This window comes from Dermacentor albipictus, chromosome 1 (genome assembly GCF_038994185.2).
Source record: "Dermacentor albipictus isolate Rhodes 1998 colony chromosome 1, USDA_Dalb.pri_finalv2, whole genome shotgun sequence".
Taxonomy (NCBI): domain Eukaryota; kingdom Metazoa; phylum Arthropoda; class Arachnida; order Ixodida; family Ixodidae; genus Dermacentor; species Dermacentor albipictus.
Genome location: NC_091821.1, coordinates 306363147 through 306378191, shown reverse-complemented (window position 1 = coordinate 306378191; position 15045 = coordinate 306363147). Strand labels below are relative to the sequence as shown.

The window sequence follows — 15045 nt, the reverse complement described above, 5'->3', positions numbered from 1 at the left end:
CGACACGAGCTCCTTAACGCTCTCGCGTTAAAATAAAGGCTAGTATGCTTCGCATCCTGGGCTTAACCTTAGCTAAGCCACAGCCATTTTTTACATTAAATCTGTATATGGCTAGCAGATTCGTGCATCCGTCCGTCCGTCCGTCTGTCGCCTGTACGCCGAGAACTCCTCCGGCGCAACCTCATGCGCATGCGCGAAAGAAAAAGAGATAGAGAGGCGCGCGATTGGCTGCGCCAGTAGTGACATCGTTGCTCTCCGTCGCAGCCGATGGCACGCGCAGCAGTTTCACTTTATTTTATCACTTTATCACCTTATTACCTTAAAGGCCCCACTGTGGGGGTATTACATAAGGGGGTGGGTGTACAAAAAGGAAAGCGTGTTGACCATTCAGGATAAGAAGTGAGCTCTTACAGCGTCAATGAATTCGTGTGGGTTGGTGATGGCCACGATGACGGCGGGAAGGCCCTTCCAATCTACAGTGGTGCGTGGAAAAAAAGAGGGCAAAAGGGTTAGAGTATCGGTTCGGGGGCGAGCAATACTTAGAGAATGTCCTGTACAAAGTGATATGAGAGCTGATGGTAAGATGTAAGGTATATAATTGCGAGAGCTATGATATATTTTGTGAATTAGGGATCTCCTGCTCCGAAATGGGTACGTACTCCTGCTCCGAAATACGTACTCCTCAGGAGCAGGCAGCTTTCGATCACAACGCTACGAGCAGAACCGGGAACGAGCTCATCTAGGCTGTGCCGATGCTGCAGCCCGGGCACAAGAACAGGCTCGTGCAGCCGAGCGCTAGCAGCAACTGCTAGCGCTCGGCTTTCGTAGGACCCGGCAGCCTACGTTTAATGAACCGTCGGGATTAACCCTGTGATAAACACCGGGGCCGCAGGTTTCAGCTTCGCTGGTTAACCATCTGTAAGGAGAGCTTGGGCGGAGATATTTGAAATGTACTGAGTGGTTAGGTTGTTTAACCATTTAGTGCATCTTACACGAATGCACTTGTTAGATTTTAGAATCAATGCTAATATTCTTTCAATATACTTCCACGCGACAGAAGTCGTCCTGAAGCTGCGTGGAACACGTTTGATCTGACACTTTAGCACACACAACAGTCATTAGCAAGCATTCTGATGTGGCACTTATTAAATCACCAGTATAATATTTAAAGGCAAGAAAGAATAGCAGCCCCAATACCACAACCTAGGGCACCACAGAAAAAAACACAAACTAAAGAGGAACAGGATTAATTTAGCAAGACCTTCTGTTCTCTAGATGGCAAAATGTTTCTAGTCTATTTGCAAACCGCTTCGTGGATGTTGAAAAATTTCAACTTCCAAATAAATTGGGATGTGTCATTGTGCCTAACGCTTTTTTGAAATCTGGGAAAAGTAGCCAATTCGCACCGTGTTATCTAAACCGAACGTTAAGTCGTCGTAAGAGAAGAACTTATGTGCATAGTGCATAAAAATCCTCGTCGAAATCCGCGTTGTTTAGCGGTAAAAAAACCCAACTGAACTAAGGTGATGTATTAAGGCAGAGTACATAACGCGTTCAAATAATAATAATAATAATAATAATAATAATAATAATAATAATAATAATAATAATAATAATAATAATAATAATAATAATAATAATAATAAATTTTTTATTGCACATAACGTATACAGGGCAATGAAACGGGCCTGTCAAAGCCTCTAGTGGCTTGAGGGACTTGGCCCGGCAAAGTCGGCAGACGGACGTGCAGTAAAACATAAAATAAGAACATAATATAAACACAATATATCCGCACAATACTAACATGAAATCAATAGTGACCAAGGTGCAAAAAGTTAGGAAAAGTAACATCAACAAGAAATGAAAAATAAAGAGCAAGGAACAGTATTTTAACAATTCGTGCCTGATCATGAACATTTTTCAGGCATATAGGAACCGTGTTACAATGAGTGAACCATGATTTTTAGCATTTTTTTTGATGTTGCGGAAAACATTTCCTCTGGTAAGTCATTAAAAATTTGGGGAACATAAACACAGCGCCTGGCTTCCCCATGCCTTGTTGAAGAGTGCGGCACCTTAAAACGAATGGAACTACGCAGGTTTCGGGAGGCTGTATGACGTGTTTTGAAATTGCTGTCCCAGAAATGTTGCACCACTACAGTCTGTAGAAAGAGTGCTCGAAAGCATGGAAGACCAAGAGCTGTGAAAATATTATCAGACACAGAAAAGGGGGCGTTATATGCTATGTTTCTTAGTATGTTTCTTAATAAAGTGTCAACTCTGTTTTGCCATCTGGCTGAGCAAAAAGCAAAAACAGTAATCCCATATCTGAGAATACTGCACACCAGAGCATGCGCAATATTCTTCTTTATGTGAAAAGGAACAATGGATTTTATATGGAAAAACAACCAGGCCGCGCTCCGAAGCTTACCACAAACATGTGATAACTGGCTGTGCCAAGACATATCACTGTCGAAGAAGACACCCAAGTATTTTACCGAATTCACATAGGTGACAGGCACGCACCGACAGGGATAACAGCCGTGAACATGTAGAAAAAGGGGCGCATCTATAGTTGTTAGTTTTAGTGGGGATCTGAAGCAAACAAGTTTCGTTTTAATTGGGCTAACCTCCAAGCAGTTATTAGTGAACCAAGTCATTGTCTTGTGTATATTATTCTGGAGATTAGTAATGGCCATGTTGTAAGAAAAGTGCTTGGAAAGCAAAACAGTGTCACCAGCATATTGAAATAATACACCTTTGGGAATAACGTGAGATAAGTCATTAACGAACAAATTGAACAGAAGAGGTGATAATATGGAGCCCTGTGGAACTCCGGCCTTCATTGGAAGTTGACTACTTACATTTGTCATCCCGTCTAAAACAACCACTTGTGAACGACCGGAAAGGTAATTCTTGAGCACATCATAAAACGGACCTCTGAAGCCTATGGAGTATAGTTTTTCTAATAAAATACCATGATGAACTGTTTCAAAAGCTTTAGAAATGTCTAAAAATAAAGCAACACTAAACATATTTTGATCGAGAGATGAAAAAAGTTCATCGGAGAACTCTTCCAGAAGAGCTACAGTACCACGACCAGGAACGAAACCAAACTGGCGCGTTGACAGTTATAATAATAATAATAATAATAATAATAATAATAATAATAATAATAATAATAATAATAATAATAATAATAATAATAATAATAATAATAATAATAATAATAATATTTAATGCCAACTGCAGGACGAGGGCCTCTCCCTGCGATCTCCAATTACTTGTCCTGCGCCAACCGATTCCAACTAGCATCCGCAAATTTCCTAATTTCGTCGCGCCACCTAATCATCTGCCGCCCTCTACTGCACCTCCCTTCTCTTGGTACCCATTCTCTCACCCTAAAGGTCCAACGGTTATCTAATCTGCGTATTACATGACCTGCCCGGCACAATTTTTTTTCTCTTGATGTCTATTAGAATATCGTCTAGACCCGTTTGCTCTCTCATCCAAACCGTTCTCTTTCTTTCTCTTAAAGTTATGCCTAGCATTCCTCGTTCTATCGCTCTTCTCGTGGTCCTTAACTTGTTCTCAAGCTTCTTTGTCAATCTCCAAGTCCCTGCCACATGTGTCAGCACCGGTAAAATGCATTGATTGTATACCTTCCTTTTCAATGATAACGGTAAGCTTCCAGTCAGCAGCTCGTGATGTCTGCCGTATGCGATCCTACCCATTTTTATTCTTCTGTGAATTTCCTTCTCATGGTCAGGGTTCCCTGTGATTAGTTAACCTAGGTAAACTTACTCCTTCACAGACTCTAGAACTCTTGTTTCCTTGCCGGGTTATTCATCATTATCTTTGTCTTCTGCATATTAATCTTCAACCCCACTGTTACACTCACCCTGTTAAGGTGCTCTATCACTTGTAACTCGTCTGCAGTGTTGCTGAATATAATATCGGCAAACCTAAGGTTGCTGAGGTATTCACCGTCGATGTTTACTCCTAAGCCTTCCCAGTTTAATAGCTTGAATAATTGTTAGCTGAATAATAGCTGAATAATAGCTGCATACTATGTTCAAATAATTTGCAAGGAACTGGTGTCAATGAAATACGCGGTTAATTAGACACGTTATACCTTGAGCCACTCTTACAGACTGTTACTACGTTAGCCCCTTTCCATTCTTCAGGAAGAGCACTCTCATGCAGTGAAGTTTTGCATAATACGTGAGCGAGATAAATGAGAAGCGAATACCAGGGAGGCTCCTCTGCAGAAACAAAAAATACGCGCACATAGAGACTAAATGCACACACGCACGCACGCACATGCACGCACACGAAGGAGCGCAGGAGTGTCATAGTCGTTCAAATAGGTCGCTTGATCAGAGGAATCTCAGGAGTGCCTTCATCGCCTTCTGTGAAGGCCGCATCAGTTGGCGCTACAAGATCGTCTGCTCAGAAGGAGGTCGGTCGTCGAGGCGTGCCAACGCCGTCACGACCGACTGTCTCTGGTAGCTGTAGCGAGGTCAATAACAGAATGTATGTTTGACTGTTTCCTCACTGCCGCAACTATCGCAGGTAGCACTGTCAGCCACTCCGATGCGGCAAGAAAATATATTTCTAAAATATACTTCAAGCCAGAGTCGGAAGAAAACAGTTGTCTTGATTTGGGATAGTCCGGATGGAATGCGAGTCGGAGAGATGGGTCCAAGCGGTGCAGTCGAGTAGGCCGTATACCTGGCTACTTAGCAGTAGGGCATCACGCGCGAGTATGCGAAGTTTTATCGCTGTCTCTTCACTAAGGGATGGTTTCCTGCACGCCATCTTCCTGAGCACTCCTATCAGCTTTACCGGCATATTCTTTCGACCACGATGCCGCAGTGGCTATGAAACCACTGAAGAGTGACATCGTGTCATTTCTGTGTTAGTGATATAGCTGCCTTATTTCGAGCACAGTTGGTCTTGCTGCCCACGACGTAGAGCGGATAACAGACATTGCAGGGATGCCTTAGAATTGGTAAATACGCTCCATTTCGCGGTTGATCTTCATGAATCATGCCAAGTGCTCCGCAGCAGTCGACGTTGTCCGATGAGAGGTTTTAAACTGGATGGTCATGGGTTTTGCTGGAACGATCACAGCTCCTGCAGATCCGTCCGCATTTGTCGAGTCATCTGTAAATCTGAAGATGGTCCTTGTATGTATTGCGCAGCATGAATCCTATTTCCTTTAGAGTTCCTGGTACCGAGAGTCGAAATTGTGGGCCAGCCAAGCACCAAGGAGGGACCAGGAGCATCGCGTCAGTCGCAGTAGGTCGATATCTCCAGGGAAAAGGGAGCACTGCGCTGGACTTTTGGCAGCGCGGTGAGGCGGTGAGGTGGTGGTGGTGAGCAATGTGCCCGGTGCGTGCTCTGAGCACTTCCAATGTCGTATGAGTTGTGACTGGGTGGTCTTGAGCGATCGCAATTGTTGCCGCCGTTGATGTGCAGCGCGGCAATCCAAGAAAAACCCTACCGGAGCACTCTCGATTGTGCGGATGTTACTTTTGCAGGTACTGCTCACTGCAGGCAAGCTTTAGCTAAGATACCCGAGAAACGGCGTCTTGTGGAGTTGTAACATAGCGTGTAATGACGTACCCCACGTTTTCCCTCCAGGAAATTTGAAGAAGGTGTCAAATGACCATTAGATGTTTCTTCACGTAGACCACATGGGGACTCCAGCTGAGGTCTCGATCAATGATCACCCCCAAGAATCTGTGCATCCTGGTGCAACAGTAGCTTTGTCCATTTAGAGATATGGCGCTAGGACGTCACTGGCTTGCACGTGAACATGACCAGCGCACATTTCTGAAGTGAAATATAGAGACCTTGGTACCTAAGAGACGCCGAAATTGAAGTTGCGGCTTTTTGAGGCGTCACGCGCACGTGTTACACCTGACGTTCAGACACAGATGCCACCGGCGCGCACTGATATCTGAATAGCACTTGGTATGCTCTCCACGAGACCGACAAGCACATTGCTGAATAGTGTGGGGGCTGAAGACACCACCTTGGGCAACACCACGGTGTGTGTAGTGTTGAGAGGTCGGATCATCGTCTGTCTGCGCGAAAAAAAAGTATCTCATGAATCTGCAACATCCGCAGTGAAAGCTTCCTACTTCCCAACAGAGGCACCCCGCAAGGGTCGGTCATTTCGCCGATACTGTTTAACGTAGCTATGATCAAGCTACCCACACTCCTAAAGACCATAGCAGATCTGCGTGACTCAATGTATGCTGATGACATCACGCTCTCGACCAGAGCTACGAACACTGGAACGCAAGAAAGTAGCTTACAAGAAGCCGCAGATACCATCGAAAGCTATCTCCGAAACAGCGGCCTCCGCTGCGCCCCCGAGAAGTCTGAGCACCTCGTCCTGAAAGCAAGAACGAGAGACCGGCCACCCACCTACGAAGAGCCGACCCCAGCGTCACCCTCAACGGGACAACAATCCCGAAAGTCGACACTATACGAATACATGGACTCCATATCCACAAGGACGGATCATGAGCTGCCAGCCTACAAAGACTACCACGCAGCCTTTCGCAACTCACACACCTCGTCAACAGGATCTCAACTCAAAGAAGTGGGCTCAAGGAGCAAGACACGCTAAGAATAATACAAACACTGCTCACCAGCCGCATCACATTCGGCATGCCGTACCTATCTTTGAAGAACGCTGAAATAGAAAAGCTCAACATCATTATAAGAAAGGCAATCAAAGTCACCCTAGGACTCCCCGCCATGGCCTCGAATTCACGTCTCCTTAATTCACGTCCACAACGCGTGGCAAGAGCTCGTCGAAGCGCACAAGAACAGCCAACTGGAACGACTCAAGCTCACGCCCACAGGGAGATCAGTACTCCGAGACCTGAACTACAGCGAGACGTACGTCGGAGGCACGGACAAGCGCGAACGCCACAGCACGTTCAAGAGTGCATTTGCATCGTATGTGTCCCGCGTAACATGCCTCCGATATACCACAAGAGTGGAAGACAGGCTAGAGACAACGCCATCAAACGAAGTTTCAAGCAAGACCCGAATCGCGCTACACCGACGCGGCCAAGTATCCGCATCGAAACGCGTGCGCTCTCAGCGTCGTAGACTCCCGAGGCTGCGAGTTAGCATCGGCAACCGTCAAAGCACGCAACCCGGAAACGGCTGAAGAAGCGGCAGTCGATCTCGCCACCACCACGTTCACAGACGCAGCGGTTACATTCACCGACTCTCAGGCCGCCTGTAGAAACTTCTCGAGGGGCCGCGTCTCGGCCGATGCACTCAAGATACTAAAGACGAAGCACTCCGCTCCCGTGCACCTGCGTAACGTGGGTACCCAGACACAAGGGACTATAGTCGGATACAACTTTAGAAAAAAGGGGGCGTTTACTCCTCCGAGGCGGGTGCACCAATGGGCGCGCATTCTGGACCGACGTCATGCGCCGGACGGCCAGTGACTTCGCCGCTTCGGTCATCTGGGCGGGGCCTCCCCTTTTTTCTAAAGTTGTATCCGACTATAGAGGGGAACGAAGCGACCCACGCCTCTGCCCGCGAGCACGTCAGCCGGCTCCCCTCTGCCCATGCGCTCTCCGACCCGCGACAGAGGAGGCGGAGGCAATACCCACTGAGGAAAGGTTTATTGGCGGCGCCTAATGCGAAGGCACAGCGACCGGGAACGGCGAGGCAGCCCGAAGCACTGTCCAAAGGGACGCCAGCCATCAACAGCGCGAGCCGAGACGAGCCGCGCGTTGGCGATGCGGCTGTGCCATGAGGCGCGTCTACTTCTTCACAATCTCCCCCCTGACAAAAAGAGCAAAAGAGACGCGAGACGCGGACAATGTCACGTCCACGCCGGCGCAAGTCGTCAGGTGGTGACAGGGGCTCAATGAGAAAATTCACCGGGGATGTTTGCTCCAAGACTCGGTAAGGCCCTTCGAATTTTGGGACGAGTTTCGAGGAAAGCCCCGGCGTTTGGAAAGGGACCGACAACCACACAAGAACGCCTGGAGCGTAGGTGGTGTTTGGAAGCGTGTCGATGCGGTTTTCTTTCTGGCGCTGCTGTTGCTCTGCCGTAAAGGAGCGCGCTAGCTGGCGGCATTCTGCGGCTTGTCGGGCGACGTCGGACACAGGTAGACACTCGGAGGTGTCAGGACGGTATGGAAGGAGCGTGTCAATGGTATGCGTAGGCTCGCGGCCATACAGGAGGAAGATAGGGGAAAATCCCGTAGTGGCCTGGATCGCGGTGTTGTACGCGAACGTGATGAATGGAAGGATGCGGTCCCAGTTACCACGATCAGATGCCACGTACATAAGAGCATATCACCAAGTGTACGGTTAAATTGTCCTGTGAGCCCGTTAGTCTGTGGATGGTATGCCGTGCTTGTCCGATTGTTGTGGCATTCCGAAAGCAAACTTTCGACGACTTCGGAGAGGAAGGCGCGAGCTCGATCGCTGAGGAGTTCTCGAGGTGCGCCGTGTCGAAGCACGAAGCGATGTAGGACGAAAGAAGCTACATCCCGCGCTGTAACACTTGGTAAAGCAGCAGTTTCGGCGTAGTGTGTCAAATGGTCAACAGCAACTACGAACCACCGATTGCCGTTGGGCGTCATAGGAAGCGGGCCGTATAGGTCGATGCCGACGCGATCGAAGGGTGTGGCAGGGCACGGGAGCGGCTGCAAGGCACCAGATGGGCATAAAGGCGGCGATTTGCGGCGTTGACAGTCAAGACAGCACCAAACAAACTTGTTTACAAAATTGTACATGCCGCGCCAGTAGTAGCGGTGGCGAATTCATTCGTACGTCTTGAAGACTCCGGCGTGGCCACACTGCGGATCGTTGTGGAAAGCGGCACATATTTGAGACCTTAAGCTGCGGGCAACCACCAGAAGCCACCGACGACCTTCAGAGGAGTAATTGCGTCGGTGCAGCAGCTGGTTACGAATGGCAAAATGAACTGCTTGGCGTCGTAGGGTTCGGGATACAGGGACGGTCGATGATGCAGAAAGATAGTCGAAAAGAGAAGCGATCCACGGGTCACGACGTTGTGCGGTGGCAAAGGAGTCCATGTCGAGAGATGACGCGGAATGTGCGGAAGTTGTTCCGCAGGTCGAGTTTGGAGGTGAAGGTGAACGAGACAAGGCGTCTGCGCCGGAGTGTGTGCGTCCGCTGCGGTATACGACGCGATTATCGTACTCCTGGATGCGTAGTGCCCAACGGGCGAGGCGGCCAGTGGGATCTTTCAAGTTGGCGAGCCAACAAAGGGCATGGTGAGCTGTGGCCAAGTCGAATGGGCGCCCGTACAGATATGGTCGGAACTTGCCAAGTGCCCATACTAAACTCTTTCTCGGTCACGCTGTAATTGGCCTCAGGCTTCGTCAGCGTGCGACTCGCATAGGCGACTACGTATTCGGGGTAGCCCGGCATTCGTTGGGCAAGGACGGCGCCGAGACCAACCCCGCTGGCATCTGCATGTACTTCAGTTGCAGCTGACGGGTCGAAATGGCGAAGAATAGGTGGGGAGATGAGAAGACGACGCAGCGTAGCAAAGGCGGAGTCACATGCAGGGGACCAGCAGGAGAGGGTGGCGTCACCGCGTAGAAGCTGATTCAATAGCGCCATGATCGATGCGAAATTTCGAACAAAGCGCCGGAAATTTGAGCATAGGCCCACGAAGCTTCGAAGTTCTTTGATGGTCTGAGGCTTCGGAAACTCAGCGACGACTCGAAGTTTTGCAGGATCGGGTAGAACGCCATGCTTGGACACAACATGGCCTAAAATGGGAAGCTCGCGCGCGGCGAAGCGGCACTTCTTGAGGTTGAGTTGAAGGCCAGCGTTCGTTAGACAGGTCAAAACTTGTCTGAGGCGGAGCAGGTGAGTAGGAAAATCAGTCGAGAAAACCACGACATCATCGAGGTAACACAGACATATAGACCACTTGAGGCCACGCAGCGTGTTGTCCATGAGTCGTTCAAAGGTGGCAGGGGCGTTACAAAGCCCGAAAGGCATCACCTTAAATTCATATAAGCCATCAGGTGTAATGAATGCGGTTTTCTGTCGATCGGCAGCAGCCATCGGGACCTGCCAGTACCCTGAACGCAAGTCAAGGGACGAGAAGAATTCTGCTCCCTGAAGACTGTCGAGGGCGTCGTCGATGCACGGCAAAGGATAAACGTCTTTGCGCGTTACCTTATTTAACCGACGGTACTCGACGCAAAAGCGAATAGACCCGTCCTTCTTGCGAACGAGAACGACAGGAGACGCCCAGGGACTGTGCGAAGGCTGAATAACATCACGGCGCAGCATATCTTCGACTTGGGTGGTAATGACACGACGCTCTTCGGCAGAAACGCGGTACGGACGTTGACGTAACGGCTGATGTGAACCGGTGTCAATGTAGTGCTGCACTTCCGACGTGCGGCCCAGGCGAGGTTGTGAAACGTCGAATGAACTTCTAAATTTGTGCAGGAGATCAAGAAGATCGGCGCGTTCGGCAGGTGTGAGGGTATCGGCGATGGCATTCGAGAACGCATCCCTGGACGTTTCCTCAAGCGCGGACATCGAAGACAGTTGGCCGGAGTCGACGTCAAAAGAGTCTCGGGGGACGTCAACCAAAGACGAAGAGTCGAGGAGTTCCACGAAGCCAAGGCATTCGCCAACGAGCAACGTAATAGGCGCAGGGGATTGCAAAAATATATTGCTGCAGCCGCCAGCCATGTCAAGCGTCGCGAAGGGTAGTGGGAGAGATTTACGGCTCATGAAGACGTCGGACGGTGGGAAGAGGACCGTTGCATCAGCGATGGCATCGCAAGAGACAGGTACGAGGGCGAAGGAGCTAGGTGGAATATCTGTGTCTTCGCGCACGGTAAGTTTACAAGGGCGGTCGCAATCTTCGTCCACAGGTGCGTCACAAGGGGAAAATTCAACTTCGGCGCGTGCGCAGTCGATCACGGCTTTATGACTGGATAAGAAGTCCCATCCGAGGATGATGTCATGTGAGCAGGTGGGAAGAAAAATACACTCGACGATGTAAACAATGCCGTGAATAAGCACGCGTACAGTACAGGCGGCGTGCGGAGTGACGTGCTGCGCGCTTGCCGTACGAAGCGACAGTCCAGAAAGCGGCGTGGTCACCTTGCGCAGCGAGCGGCACAGTTTGGTGGCTATCACAGAAACGGCTGCGCCGGTATCCAGAAGAGCGAATGCAGGAACACCTTCTACACGAATTTCGACCACGTTAGCAGGAGAGGCGCGAGGACTTAGACAGTTCGAATGGGGCGCAGTTCTTGCCTCTTGAACTGCGACGTTCAGTTTTCCTGGTCAGGTGGTGCGGGTCGCCGACGCATTGGGGAGAGCGAGCCTCGGCGAGGGGATGGCGAGCGACGCGAAGGAAATTCTGGGATGTCAGCACGCGCGTACGGTTGGGGGGAAGGAGCGGCGTATTGGCGAAATGGCTGGCTGCCGTACTGGAAGGGCCGCGAGGCGTCGCCGAACGCTTGAGGGCGACGGCGGAAATATCGGGCGACGTGTCCGGGAGTGGAGCAAGAATAACAGATAGGTCGATTGTCAGGTGTCCTCCAAGGATTAGCTCGCGGTGCGGTCCAAGATGCAGCATGGGCTTCCGGTGGCAGCGGTTGGGACTGGGTTGCGAAAGACGCCTGTGGAGGCCTGCGTACTGCCTGCGCGTACGTGAGAGGCGCGGCCACAGGCAGGACTAGCTGCGCATAGGTGAGAGGCCGGGGCGACAGGCTGCACTGCCAGCGCAGAGTTGAGATTCGCGGCTGCAGGCGGCTGATGGTGTGCGGAAGGGACAACTTGGGCGACCTCTTCGGAAATTAGGGTGCGGAGCGTGTTTGGAATACGGGAGGTGGGCTCCTGAGTGAAGGGGACGAAAGAAAGTTGGCGCCCAACTTCCTCACGCACGAAGTCCTTGACCCGCTGAAAGAACGAGGATGGGTCGTACATGCTGCCAAAGCTTGCCACCAAGTCGTCGCTTCCCCAAGCACGCCGAGTCGAAGCGCGTTGCTTCCTTAACTCATCATAACTTTGGCATAGGCTGACGACTTCGGACACAGTGCGCGGATTCCTGGCTAGGAGCATCTGGAATGCGCCGTCATCGATACCCTTCAGTATATGGTGAATTCGCTCAGCTTCGGGCGCTGCGGCGTTGACTCGTTTACACAGGTCCACGACGTCTTCAATGTAGCTCGTGAACGTTTCTGCCGTCTGCTCTGCTCGGGCGCGCAAGCGTTGTTCGGCGCGCAGCTTGCGAACAGCGGGTCGGCCAAACACTTCCGTAAAGGTTGTCTTGAAGATTGACCATGTAGGTAGGTCACTTTCGTGGTTGTGAAACCAGAGTTGGGCAACACTAGCCAGATAAAAGATGACGTGGGTTAACTTCGCTGGATATTCCCGCTTGTTGTGCGCGCTCACCCGTTCATATGACGCCAACCAGTCTTCTACGTCTTCGTCGTCTGCACCGCTGAGGATCTTGGGGTCCCGTTGTCGTGGAACGCCGGTGCAGGTGACGGACTGTGGCGTCGGCGCCGTTTGGGATGAGCTGTTGGTCATGGCGGGCGGTAGCGTTCTTGATCGCAGCTCCAGAGTTTCAAGCGACGGGGTTTGAGTCCCAGCACTTCCACCAATCGAGAAAAGGTTTATTGGCGGCTCCTAATGCAAAAGCACAGCGACCGGGAACGGCGAGACAGCCCGAAGCACTGTCCAAGAAGACGACAGCAATAAACAGCGCAAGCGGAGCCGAGCCGCGCGTTGGCGATGCGGCTGTGCCGCGAGGCGCGTCTTCTTCTTCACAGGCATATTAAAATCACCAAACAAAAGTGATGGGGAGTTTGGGTAACGGGTCGAAACTATGTTAACAACATCGTGCAATTCATTTACGAAGCTCTGTGTGTAGATAGGGGGCCGATAACAGACCCCAATAACAATTTCCTTATGATTTAGGGTGACGCATGCCCAGGCAGTTTCTAAAGGGGTGTTAACGTGCATGCACTGTGAAGCGAAATTTTTCGTGATAGCGAGCAGTAAGCCACCTTCTTGTCGCACAATGTGATCGCAGCGATAGATAGAGAAATTATTTGCGATAAGAAAAAGTTCGTGGTCTCGAATTTCAGGACGCAACCAGGTTTCAGTTAGTACTATGATATCAGCGCTGCAGGTGTCGATGGCGGAGTTAAGACAGTCACGTTTGCTGACGATACTACGGATGTTAGTAAAAAGAATGGATATCTGCGAAAAAGAGCATCCACATCCCCTAGCACGTCCCTACGGACTGCCGTGAGCCGAACTGATGGGATTATCAGCTAAGGGCGGTTTCTGCACGTGCTGTTTAACAGAGCTAGTAGGATGATTATCACCTGACGGCTGTTGCTTCGTATGCTCGTTAACGCAGTTAGATTCGGGATCATACATGTAGTATTTCTTATCCATTAGCAATTTGTTATATCGGAACTGATACGGACCTCCGTCGGATTCCTTTTTGGCAAACTCGGTTAATTTCTTACGAGCGTGACGTGTGGCAGGTGAGTTATCTTCGTTAACTCTGACGTTTTTGTCCTTTAGCTTTTTTTCGGGCAGAGAGGATTATCTCTTTTATCTTAAGTTTAGTAAAATTTAAATATGATCGGACGTTGTTTTCCTGGCGAATAGTGACCTAGGCGATGAGCACGTTCATTGGCTGAATCCGGAAGAGTGTCAAGTGCGTCAACAAAAACTACTTTTATTTTTTCTTCCGACTCAGCCCATCATTCCCGGTGGTCATCTCATCCATAAAAAATGAGGTTGCAGTGTCTTGATCGATCTTCAAATTCGGTCCGCCGTGATTGCAAAGAAGCGGAATTGATTGACAGCGACCGTACTGAGGTCTGGATGGTGGCCATTTCGTGATACATTTGGTCAAGTGAGTTCGCTTTATCTTCTAGGTCATCTGGTCTTTTTTCGATAGCGCCAATTTTGATTTCAATATTTTTTTTACTGGCTTTGATGACTTTAATGTCAGTGACCATATCGGACTGGCTTTTTGCTGCTTGCACGGGTCAAGCCTGAAGATCTTTTAGAATTTGAAATATGACCTTCATCTACTCGCTTGGCTCATAAGACAAGGACTGTAGTTCAGCCAAGGAGTGAGAACGAGTCGGGGGTTCTGAGTTCGATTCAATATCTCCAGAGCATAGTAGTAAAAAACCCACTGAAAAACAATCAACAGCAATATCACGGAGCACTCGTGGGCGCGGTAACAATAATAGGAAACGGTCGTCGCTCCTTCTGGCATACATGGAAAAAGCGTTACACACCTGTAATGCGCAAAAGCGCGGAGTGTGAGACATGTTGACAGTGATGGTCCCGCGCCCACTGAAGAAACTGTCGCGCTGGCGGCTTCTTATATCGACTGTGGTTGGTGACGTCATCGTGGACTTGGATAATGCACAGAAGACGGAGATGACGAGCGAAGCCGTATGGTAGGCGTGGTGCGGTTGATAGCAGTGCGGCGTCAACGGCATCGGGCTGGACTGGCATTCGGGTTCAACAGGAGGCAAGGATGTGGTTGACAGCAGGGAAAGCGGCAGGAGCACCTGTAATGCGCAATAGCGCAGAGCGAGAGACATGTTGACAGTGATGGTCCCGCGCCCACTTAACGACGCCTAGCACGCCATTTGAGTGGTGGGAGGTACAGCTGACCGGCGATACCCTGGCGGTACAAGAAGCTCTCGTCCAGCAAGTACGTCGAGCAGCCATAGACAGTGGAATCCTGGAATGAGGACGCCCCTGACTCGACCTCAAGAGCAACGACCTTGATGGTCCAAATAAATGTTCTCTCTCGTTCTCTCTCTCTCTCTCTCTCTTAAACCGGCGGAAGTACGAACACAGGCCAAAGAAACTACGGAGGTCTTTCGCTGTCTTTGATTGGCTAAAATCGCGCACTGTAGCAATTTTTTCAGGGTCAGGTCGGATACCATCTTTGTCGACGAGAAAACCGAGCACGAGAGTCTGGTGCCCACCGAA

The 15045-nt window shown here is 50.1% G+C and overlaps 1 long non-coding RNA gene across 1 annotated transcript; it reads right to left on the bottom strand.

The window, feature by feature from the left end:
- Nucleotides 1–361: 361 nt before the first annotated feature.
- On the bottom strand, nt 362–14650 carry LOC139057297 (uncharacterized). Its single transcript, XR_011512678.1, has 2 exons — nt 14337–14650; nt 362–473 (listed from the first exon to the last, which is right to left on the bottom strand). It is a non-coding gene; the product is annotated as an uncharacterized lncRNA (long non-coding RNA).
- Between the last annotated feature and the right edge of the window lie 395 nt (nt 14651–15045).